This window comes from Thalassophryne amazonica, chromosome 7 (assembly GCF_902500255.1).
Source record: "Thalassophryne amazonica chromosome 7, fThaAma1.1, whole genome shotgun sequence".
NCBI lineage: Eukaryota > Metazoa > Chordata > Actinopteri > Batrachoidiformes > Batrachoididae > Thalassophryne > Thalassophryne amazonica.
In genome coordinates, this window is record NC_047109.1 from 12,726,649 (window position 1) to 12,738,133 (window position 11,485).

Here is an 11,485-nt window from a genome sequence, read left to right on the forward strand (position 1 = left end):
CCCAGGGCTGTGTCATGCTTTGGCCTGGGGCTAACATTTCAAGCTTGTAACCTCTTTCAGAGCAGATCGGTATCAGCCACAGAAACTCTCAAAAACAAGGGCAAGAAAAGGAAGGATTCCTTTTGCTCATTCAGGTGTGGCACAGGAGGACTTGTAACAGCAAAACTAGAAGGTTCTCAGAAAAGCCGATGACGTAGGTGAAAGATGTTTAACTGGTTAGACAACTTCTCACTCAGACTATCACTTCCACTGTGAGAAATGTGTGACCACACGTGCAAATACAAATGACTCGTGCGCTTTTCCCACAATGACACTGAGGCATCACAAGGTTTATTCAGACTTAATAAAAATTCTAAACTGCACCGACCGCTTCTACACACTTGAAAACGTGTTACGTGTTACTAAGCTGCATGTGCTTGACTCATTTTACAGATAATACCAACATTCTCTCATACCAGCGTGTGCCCAGTCCTGTCCCAAACAGCTCAGAAGCCAGCAGTCTCAGGACAGGACAGGACTGCACATGAACCCTCGATCACGTTTCCTCAAAACGAGTTCAGTTTGAGATTCCCTGCTGCACAAGAAGTCACATCCCTCCATCACTTAGTCCATGGGCCAAGTAGGTTTTCTGTACCACTTAAGAGGACTAAACAACACTTAAAATCCAGCATCAGTGTACCATGACCTACACAAAAAATGTATGGTGGCCATCCCAGGGTGGTAGGTGTGGCCAGGTAGAGATCAATGAAGAAATACAATACGAAATATGCTCCAATCATGTTAAAAACTATACCACATTATTTGTTGGATCACAAAGATTCCAAAAAGGCATAGTTTGGACTATCTATGGCTGAATGTTATGGACTTATGGGTAAAAACTGCAAAAATGGTGACAAAGTTCAATTTCAGTTTGTACAGGAGTCAAAAGTCATGGAAATTATTGCGCGTGATGGCCCCCTGCTGCCGTTCTAATGTGTTTGTTGTGTGTCCTGAGGTCCCGGCCACTGGGAGGCGCTGGTCCTGTCTCCTGCCCTGGGGCTATAAAAGGGGGGAGTTCCGTTCTCTCCTGGGGCTCTTCCTCCTCCGGATTGTGGTTTGGGGAGCAGCCGCATGCTTCTGGTCCTAGCTTGGTCCTCCAGTTCATTCCGCTACGCCTTCCCTTCCTCTTTCTTTTATTTTTTAAAATAAATGCCCTACAAAGGGTTTAAAAAGTCTGTTGCTTCTGTGTGTGCCTCACGTTTTTGTTATGGCTTTTGAGCCGGGTCGTAACATTGCGATTTCTGATTCTTTACTGACTGTGCGGAAACAAAAACCAACATGGCTCTGAAGTGGCCATAACTGATCAAAGAGGATGGCCGATTTTGAAAGGGACCTTCCTCTTGTCTCCTCCAATAGACCTCCAAGAAAGAGTGGTAAGGAAAAAACCTCAAGCAAACCAGACTCAAAGGGGTGACCCTCTGCTTGGCGCATGCTACTGACACAAATAACAAAAAATCAATTCACTAAACATAAAGGAAATGTTGCTGGTGCACAGGATGGTTTCCGGAACAGATACCACACCCATCTCTGGTTGGAGGTGCACCTCAAACAGAGAGAAAGAAAAAAAACAATCAAGCATCAGAAAGACAACAAATACAGTGTAATTTGTCAGTATTAAGCAACAAGAAAAACAGAAGAAATACTAAGGTGATTGTCGGCCACTAGCTCTAAGCTTCACTAAAAGACCCAGACTTTAGATAAAGTTCAGGCTGCGGCCCACTCTGTTTACTAATAAAATGAATTTAAAACAGTAAAAAGCATAGTAACATAGTATGCCAGTATGTTAGCCATACAAAAGGGAAAATAAGTGCATCTTAACTCTGGATTTGAAAGTCTCTACAGAATCGAATTGTTTTATTGTTATATTTATAGGGAAGTGCCAGTCCGTGAACAATTTTATAGGCTAGTAGCAGAACCTTAAATTCTGAGCTCACTGGGACAGGAAGCCAGTGAAGGGATGCCAAAATGGGTGTAAGGTGGTCAAACTTTCTGCTTTGTGTCAAAGGTCTGGCAGCAGCATTTTGAACCAATTGGAGAGCCCTAATACTGGACTGCAGTAAACCAGAAAATCTAATATTGCAGTAGTCCACTCTGGAAGAGACAAACGCATGAATCAGGGTCTCAGCATCAGCCATAGACAGGATGGGACAAATCTTATATATTTTGCAGGTCGAAGAAAGCACTCCTTGTAATATCTCTAATGACAGATAATACAACGTAGGATCGAAAATTATCCCAAGGTTTCTCACTTTGTCAGTGTGATGTATGACACACAAGCCTAAGCGTTAACTGGTCAAATTGATGCCGATGTCTCACTGGACCAAGAACCATCATTTCAGTCTTATCAGAGTTTAGACTTCAGACAACTTTATTGATCCCAAAAAAGGGCAATTACGTTTACACTCCAATTACCTCAGACAAGATACAGCAATTAAGCCACAATTATTACTTGTTTACCGTAATAATGGCACACATCAAAATTAAAGACAACACATATACATTTGACATTGTTTATGTGCACTGAACTTGAAGTAGTCCGTCTTCCGAATTGAGGCAAAGTGGGTGAAGGCCGCAGCAGAAGGGGCCCGCACCGCCCAGCCTGGGGGTTGAAGGCTGCAGCAGTAAAAAACCGTGCTGCCTTCGAGGTGGCAAGGAGGAAGCCAGGGAGGGGGGAGTGGAGAGACACGGGGGAGGGGGGGGGTAATAGGGATGGAGGGAGGGAGACATGCGTCGTGTGCAGATGAGTTAAATTTCTGTCAATTTCTGTCCGTGTGTGTGTAAAGTCTGACAGTTTCTGTCCGTGTGTGTGTAAAGTCTGATGTTGCTAGGCAACAGCAGGCTGGGGGGGGGGGGGGTAGATGAGAAGGGGGGGGGGCGAATTCCTTCATCAAGGCTGTAGATCCTTCTGGGGGAAGAGCAGGGAATTTGGCCTTCAGGAGCCAATAAGGCTGCCATGTTGTTTGGCGGAGAGATACAGAATTCTATTTACTGCACCCCTGACCGTCGAGAGTCCAATTTTATGAAGAATATTCTCTGGTCCTCAGCAGTAGTAGGACCAGAGAATAAAAGTAGGAAGTTGCTCGGAAGCTGACATCCAGCTTCTCAATGATGCAAGGTAGTCTTCTAAGGATTTTATGTGGATGAGATTACCAGCATTTATCATCATGTATGAGATAAACTTTATTGATCTCACAGTGGAGAAATTATGTTTACACTCCAGTTACCTCAGACAGCAATTAGTACACAATTATTACTTGTTTACCATAGTAATGGCACACATCAGAATTAAAGACAGCACATACACATTTGACATTGTTTATGTGTACTAAGTTTGAAGAAGTCCGTTATCCAAATTGAGGCAAGTGGGTGAAGGCCACGCAGCAACCCTGAGATGCGCCGCCCTCAGCTTGGGGGGGAAGAACGGGGGCTGCAGCTAAAACTGCACTGCCCCCACAGAAGGGGAAAGGAGTGATGTGGGCAGACGCCAGAGTGGGGAGTGTTGATGGGGGGTAGGAGGGGGGTTGGGGGAGGGAATGGAGCATGCTTCAGTCCTGTGAAAAGCAGTTTATTGTCTTTGTGAGTTGAGATAAGAAACAGCCAAATGATCCCCAGGCCGAAGAAATTCCTCTGGAGGGAAAACAGTCGGGCAATTTGACCTTCTGGCTTGATAAGCCTGTAATGTTGTGGTTTGAGCAGTGAAAAACACTTTTAACAGTTCCACTTGAACAACCAAATCCCAATTATGAATTAAGAATATTCCCAATCATGAATTAAGAATATTCACCGGCCTCTGAAATCTTCAACTTCAACTGCAAGGCACACATCTGCTCCAAGATGTCATCCAATTTGGGTCTGAGTTCAAGAGTCATCGCAGTCTGAGAATACACTGCCTTGCCAATCTCGTTAATCATGACAGACAAGGGGCCATGGTTCTTGATGCCGCCATCTTGTCAATTTTTCAGTAGATTAGGGCAGCACATAAGCCAAAAAGTACCAGCCCTGCTACCATAAGACCAAAAATGAATAAATTCTCTACGTCCTCAACGGAGAAAGGCACCAAGAATGCTATACGCCAGGAATTCCAGGAGTGGAGAACATAGCCCGCAGGATGCGTTCCATCTGGGCAGGTAGGATCCCCTGGTCCTGACCTTCTTGTAGAAAAAATGGTGTCAATAGTGTTCAGAGACCAGCTGATCAATTCCATGGTTAATCCAATAGTAGTCCACTCGATCCAATATCCAATATAATTTGAGGAATTCACAGTCTGGTGAAGTAGGGACTTGAAGGTTAAAGCAGAGAAGAGAGATAAGGGAGAGTGGAGGAGATGTGACCGCCCTCGTCGGAGTCCCAAGCTGAAATGTAGTATAACTGCGTATCATCAGCATAGCAGTGAAAGGTAACCCCAAAAGGCCGCAATATGTGCCCAAGGGGTGCTATATAAAGGGAGAAAAGCAGGGGGGGCTAAGACAGACCCCTGTGGAAACCCAAATTTCATGTCACTAAGGTTAGAGTTTGTGTTATTGTAAAAAACACAGCGAGAATGACTGGTCAGATATAACGACAACCATGCAAGGGCACTCCCAGTAATCCCAGGGTAGGTTGACTTGTTCAGGTAAGTTCTGCATGGATAGCTCATCTCTGTCCTCTGCAGGGAGCTCATATGCCGGAGTATCAGAGAGAACTGGAGCAGATGACACATCCGGTTCATTTGGCTGCCTGATCATACATGGAGGGTCCCTCAACTCATGGGTCTCTTTGACATCAGGCTCTGGTGTTGGGAAAGGGGAAAATAGCAGAGTGGGCACAATTTCTGAGTCAGAGTTGTCATCGTCCTCGCTCTCAGTAGTGGGACATTGTCTTGTCCTGGGTCTCCTGACCGGGAGCTGTTTTACTGGCTCGTTCATCACTGTTGCAGACAGAAAGCCACAAGGGAGGAGCAGGTCGCGATGCAGGGTGCGCACTGGTCCATTCTTGTCCTCAGGCTTAACTGTGTATACAGGTATGTCACCCGCTTTCCTGAGAACAATGTAGACATCATCCTCCCACCTGTTTGCTAGTTTATGCTTCCCACGTAGCTTGACATTACAAACAAGGACTCTATCACCCAATTCCAAAGCTGAGTCTATGACTCGCTTGTCAAATCGGGTCTTATTGCGATCAGCATTCTTTTGTGCATTGGACGTGGCAATCGCATAGCTCTCTTTCAAACGACATTTTAAGTCACTCACATACTGGGAATGGGACAACTTATTGGTGTTGGTGGGCAACCCAAAGGCTAGGTCAATGGGAAACCTGGGTTGTCTTCCAAACATCAGTTCATAGGGGGAGAATCCGGTCGTCTCATTCTTTGTGCAGTTATTGGCATGAACAAGAGGTTTCACAAAGTCTTTCCAATGCAGTTTGTCAGGCTCACTCAGTGTTCCAAGCATTTGGAGAAGGGTGCGGTTGAACCTCTCAACCGGATTTCCTCGGGGATGGTAAGGGGTAGTGTGCACTTTCTTTATGCCAGCAAGCTCACAGAGTTCCTTGATGGTCTTTGATTCAAAGTCAGGGCCCTGATCGCTGTGTAGTCACTCTGGGAAGCCATAATGTACTATGAAATTATCCCAAAGTCATTTTGCTACAGTACGGGCACGCTGGTTTGGAGTTGGTATGGCTACCGCATACTTTGTAAAGTGATCGGTAATGACCAATACATCCTTTGTGTTAGACCGATCTGGCTCCAAGGTTAGGAAGTCCATACAGGCAAGTTTGAGGGGTCGACAAGTCTTTATATTGACAAGGGGGCAGCTCTCTCAGGAAGAGTTTTACGGCGGACACAACGCTCGCAGGTCTTGATCAGGTTCTCAACGGTCATATACATTTTCGGCCAGTAGAACCTGGCTCTTATTAGATCGACTGTCTGCTCGACTCCCATATGGCCCATGTCATTATGAAGGCTCTTCAGGGCTATTGCTCTCAAATCCTCAGGGAGCACTAGCTGGAAGGTGATATTGGGTCCATCCTGCCGCTGCCGATAGAGCACTCCATTCCGCAGCTCCACGCCGGTTGAGCTCATGCAGTAGTAAGGGAAGCTCAGGCAGCTCTGCTTTGAGGGTGGGAGGTGGACTTTTACCAGTCTCCATTTGAATAATCACTTCATTGATGGCAGGATCTAGTCTCTGCTTTTGTCTCAGTTCCTGTTCAGAAAATGAGGGGATACAAGGGAACCCATCCACTTGCTCCTCCTGAAAACAGTCTGGGATGGCTGTGGACTGGTGAGAAAGGGATTCAACTAGTGTCAACCCAGGTTTGGGACCTTCAGCATTGACACTCATGACCATGTGTCAGTCACAGATAGCCTGAATCACCTCCTGAGGAACAATGTGCGGTGTGTTAGCATCACTCAGGTGGTACAATGCAAATTGCTGGATCCTCTCACTTTCTGTGATGCAGGATCGTCCTCTGGTGGATCATGAGATCGGCGAGATAATGCATCAGCGTCCATGTTTCGCTTGCCAGCTCTGTACTGAAGTTGGAAAGAGAAGGTTGACAAGCTGGACCGCCAACGGTAACCTGTTGCATCAAGTTTAGCCGACGTTAAGAGGTAAGTTAATGGGTTACTATCGGTAACCACAATGAAGTTTGTGCCATACAAATAGAGAATTTCTCTGTAACTGCCCACTTGAGGGCCAGAAATTCGAGTTTATGGGCAGGGTACTTCCTTTCGCTCTTTGAAAGACCTCGACTAGCAAGCTATGACTCTGGGTTTGCTGTCCTGAACCTGGTACAGTGCAGCCCCAACACCAAGGGTGCTGGCATCTGTATGTAAAACATACGGGAGCTGGGGGTCTGCAAAACCCAAGAATGGAGCTGAAGTCAACTTTTGGATTATCAGATTGAATGCCTCCTGATATCGGGGCATTGATCTTTGATCAAAAGGCACTTTTGGGTTGTGATAGTCTTGGCTTGAGGCTTTCTTAGATTTTTTCTGCCTTTTCGAAGAGGTGGGTACCCAGAGGTTAATTCAGTCAGGGGCCTGATGACATGAGAATACCCCTGAATGAACCTTCTATAATATCCAGCAAAACCTAAAAAGGATCGGAGTTCCTTTAGGTTGGTGGGGATGGGCCAAGTTGTCAGGGCCTTCACTTTCTCTGGGTCAGTTTCCACACCCTTTTCAGAAACCACATGGCCAAGCTATCTGACAGAAGTCTGGAAAAATTTGCATTTCTTTGGTGCCAACTTCAGTCCGTATTCCCTCAGTCGTTGCAAAACACACTTCAGACGTTGTTCGTACTCCTCCAAAGACGATGAAAATACAATCAGGTCATCAATGAACACTAAAACTTCTTTTAGGTTCATCTCTCCAACACATTTCTCCATCAATCGTTGGAAAGGTGATGGCACATTTGTAATACCCTGGGGCATCCTATTGAACTCCCAAAATCCTAGTGGGCAGACAAATGCTGTCTTCTGCTTATCTGATTCCTCCATCTCGATCTGATAATAACCTGATTTGAGGTCCAGAACGGAAAACCACCTCGACCCAGCGAGGGCAGAGAACGCCTCTTCAAGTTTTGGGAGGGCGTAGGCATCTTTGATTGTCTGAAGGTTTAACTTCCTGAAGTCAATGCAAAGACAAACAGAGCCATCTTTTTTCCTTACAACCACGACAGGAGAAGCAAACGGGGACTCAGACTCCTGAATAACACCTGAATGAAGAAGCTCCTGTAGGTGTTTTCTCACTGCATCCACATCATGGGGGTGTATCAGACGTGGTCTGAACTTGAAAGGAGTTTCACCACTTAGCCTGATACGGTGTTTGACTTTATCGGTATGTCCAAAATCCAGGTCGTGATGGGAAAAGACGTCTGGCATGGAGTTCAGCATGTTTGTTACCCTTTCCTTCCATTCAGGGGGCAAGGGTGAGTTTCCAAAATCAAATCTTAGTTTTGTCATTTGAGGGGGTTCTGTTTGCATGTCAGGGGGGTTTGGTTCCTTTACTGTTTGTTCTTTGTGTAGCACTCGCACAACAGCCTTAACATCAGCCAGTAATGTCTTTGGGGGAATGACAATGTCATGTTCTGTCTCATTTTTCAGCACAATAGGTAAGTGACAAGGTTGTTTCCTTGGCAAGCTGACCAAGCTAGCTGAAATCAAGAGGCCACTGGGTAGGGAAGAGTTTGTTGGTTGTTCAATAACAACATACCTCTCAGAATGAGCACTAGAGACAGTCATGCCCTCAAGGACGACTGTCCGTCCCGCCGGAACAACTTCAGGTGTTTTTCCAACCATCTTTGCCCAGCCAAGGCTACCACTGCTGGAGCTTTTCTGACGTATTTGGAGAATCTTGAGGACAGCCCTGAAGTCGTAAGGCAACGGCTGAAAGGTGGAGAGGTTTGGGTTGTCTTGAAGATCACCGTAAAGGGCATCAAGCGTGTTGGTGCCAATTAGCACCTGCTCATGGGCTGCAGAATGGAGGTGAGGAATAACCAAGGCCAAAGTGTGGACTTCAAGGTCAGCCCCCACAAAGTCTTTCGGAAATGTAACAGAGAGCTCAATGTATCCTAAGTAGGGACTAATTGGCCATTAGCACTCTCCACATCAAGGAGATCGCCTAATGGATGGATGGTCAGATCTGTAAGGTGTTGCTCATAAAAAGACTGGGGTACAGTGGTCACCTGCGAACCTGTATCCAAAAGACAACGAGTGTCTCTTCCCGCAATGGTGACCTGAGCTGTGATTTTAGTTCCCACAAGGCCACGGGGGGAGTGTAATGGGCCTCCTCTTATTCTGAGCTCTCTTCCAGGCAGTTTTTTCAAATTGGGGACTGGTTTTGTCAGGTGTTGCTCCCATATGTCCCTCTATGGGAGCAGATATCAGTTTAAATGTGCCTCAGTGCCAAAGGTGTTAGAGGCCTCCCATACAGCCTGTCTTTCTTTGAGTTGTTTCTCTTTGCCGCTACAAGTGCAGGATTTGGCTCATTGTCACAAGCTGAGACGATGTGACCGTCTTCCCCACACTGGAAGCAGTACCAAGGGCGTGGTTTACTGTTTAGGTTGACAACGGGGTTCTGCTGACTTGTTCCTTTCTTTTTTTCCGAGGTGAGCTTCAGCTTTGGCACTGGAGGCAAGGGCCTTTGTTTTCTGTTTGGGCAATTTCTGTTTTTGGCTCTCTGCTGTCATGCGGTTAAGCTGGGCACTAATGTCTGTTATTTGTTTCTTCAGCATCTCAACTTCAGTGCCATAATCAGAATCAGTCGCGGCATGTGCCGTTTGCAGATGAGAGATGACACGCTGTTTGGTTGTGCCATAAGCAGGCTTGGCACTGCCCAAATGCTGCTTCATACGGCTTATTTTTGCCGCCTGTTTACCTTCTTCTGTCCTTAATAGCAACAACAGTTCTGCAAAAGATACCGGATTACACTTCCTCTGTTCAAGCTGAAAATCGACTATCAAGGCGTTTTCCCAGCAACCACGGCAGAACTGCTTTAAAAGCTGCTGATCAAAGTCACGAGGGGACATGGTCGTGCTCAATGCTACATGCAGCCTCTGGAGAAAAGCAGATGGCTTTTCCCCATCATTTTGAAGCGTACTCATGAACCTGGCATAGAGTTCATCGCCGTCTTCAACTGTTCCATAGGCGGAGTCAAGTAGTTCAAGATAGGCCGAAGGTTTAGCCTGTTGTCCCAGATGTTTCGTGATCTCAGAAGCAGCAGGGAGGAGGCTGTCAAGGATGCGGTGCGTGCAATGTGATTCTGAAACTGAGGGATCCTTCATGAGGACTTCAACACTAGTGTGCTATGTGTCGTAATCCGCTTCATTATTAGGACGTGGACATTTCCCTGAGTAAGCTCGGAGCCTACCTGGCGTAGCAAGGTGTGATGGGCTTTCACTACTGCGGACAACATGCTCAACCACCACTCGTTGGATGATCGGGGGATTCACGTCGATGGTGGACTAGGTCGTGTCACTAGTGACAACTGGTGGAGTCGGTGACAAGGTTAAATCGGTCAGGTTTTTAGGGAGGATCGAAGAGGTATGAGACTGAATTGCATCGTGAGAGGATTTCTTTGCTGCAGGATAAGCAGGATTCACAGAGTGAGGGTGTGGAGGGGATGAAACATTTTCCTGGTCAGATCGTTCTATTTGGATGAGTGGGCTATGCTTAGGTGGAGGTTCTTGATGTGGCTGAGGAGAAGGGGACAGCGTGGTGACTGTAGATGAAGCGAGATGTGCCAGTTCTTCTTTCAGCTTTTGCTCCAGGGAAGTTCCACTCAGTTTGGCAGTGTCACACAGCTGTTCCATGTATGTTTTGGTAGCCCTGCTTCGGGCATCTAGTGTGTAAACACTTGCCAAGCTCTTCACTTCATACACAGTGTCTGTCTGGGTGGGGTTTTGAAGCTTAAGAGGCAACAGGGGCTCTAATGATTCCATAGCAGTGCCTTGTGTGAACTCTACAGTGATCTGTCTGTGGAAATCTGATTTGGGATCATCTATACGTAAACAGCGTTTAATTGAACCATATTTCTGAAGGTAAGTGGATACTTCATCATCACTTTCTGTCTCAGTTAACCCACTAACCACAACTGAGCAGGGGATTTCAACCGATTCCTGTATTACGATTTCCATTTTGCTGTACTTGGTTATGGGCACACTACCTCTGATCTTAGGGACATGAAGTTTGGGGTTCCGCAGGGATCCGTTTTAGGCCCCCTGCTTTTTTCCCTTTATGTCGCACCCCTTGGGAATATACTGTGGCATTGTGGGATTGCCTTTCATTGCTATGCTGATGATACTCAACTGTACATGCCGATAACTGCTGGTAATGTTACTCACATAAAAGTTTGAGAAAGACATCGGCATAAATTTGACCAGCTGGCACTTAGCATAAGCCAAGAAGGTTTGAGTGTTATACTGTCAGGATTTGGCCCATTCAGGTGTCCTGGTCATGTCTTCCTCATTTTGCCTCACTGCTGGTTTTGATTATTCTGTCTGTGGTTTCTGTTTATCTCTGTCTTGTGTCTTCTCATCTTGTTATGCTCTGTTTATGATTAGTTTTGTTTCATTTATTTTCTTTGTATCACCTGGTTGCCATGTATTTAGTTTTGTCTTTGTTCTTGTCTAATTTGTAGTTTGTTTTTTTGTATTGCTCATTGTTGTGCATTTGTGTTCTTTCACTCATGGTTCCTTTAGTTACTTAGGTCTCAGTTTAGTTTTATCACATTTAGTGCATTATGCTTTAGTCCCTGGTTTTGGTTATTGATTATCTTGTGTTTTCTCCTGGTTATGTTCCTTTGGTTGTGCATTTCATTCTCTGTCAATCATCTTTTTTCTAGTTAGTCATTAGTCTGCTTGCCACTTTATCAGTTATTGTATCACCTTTTATTCTGTAGTCATCTGTTCCGTTCAACACTAGATTGTTAGTATTACACGTATCTGTTTGTTTGATCATAGGTTGTATT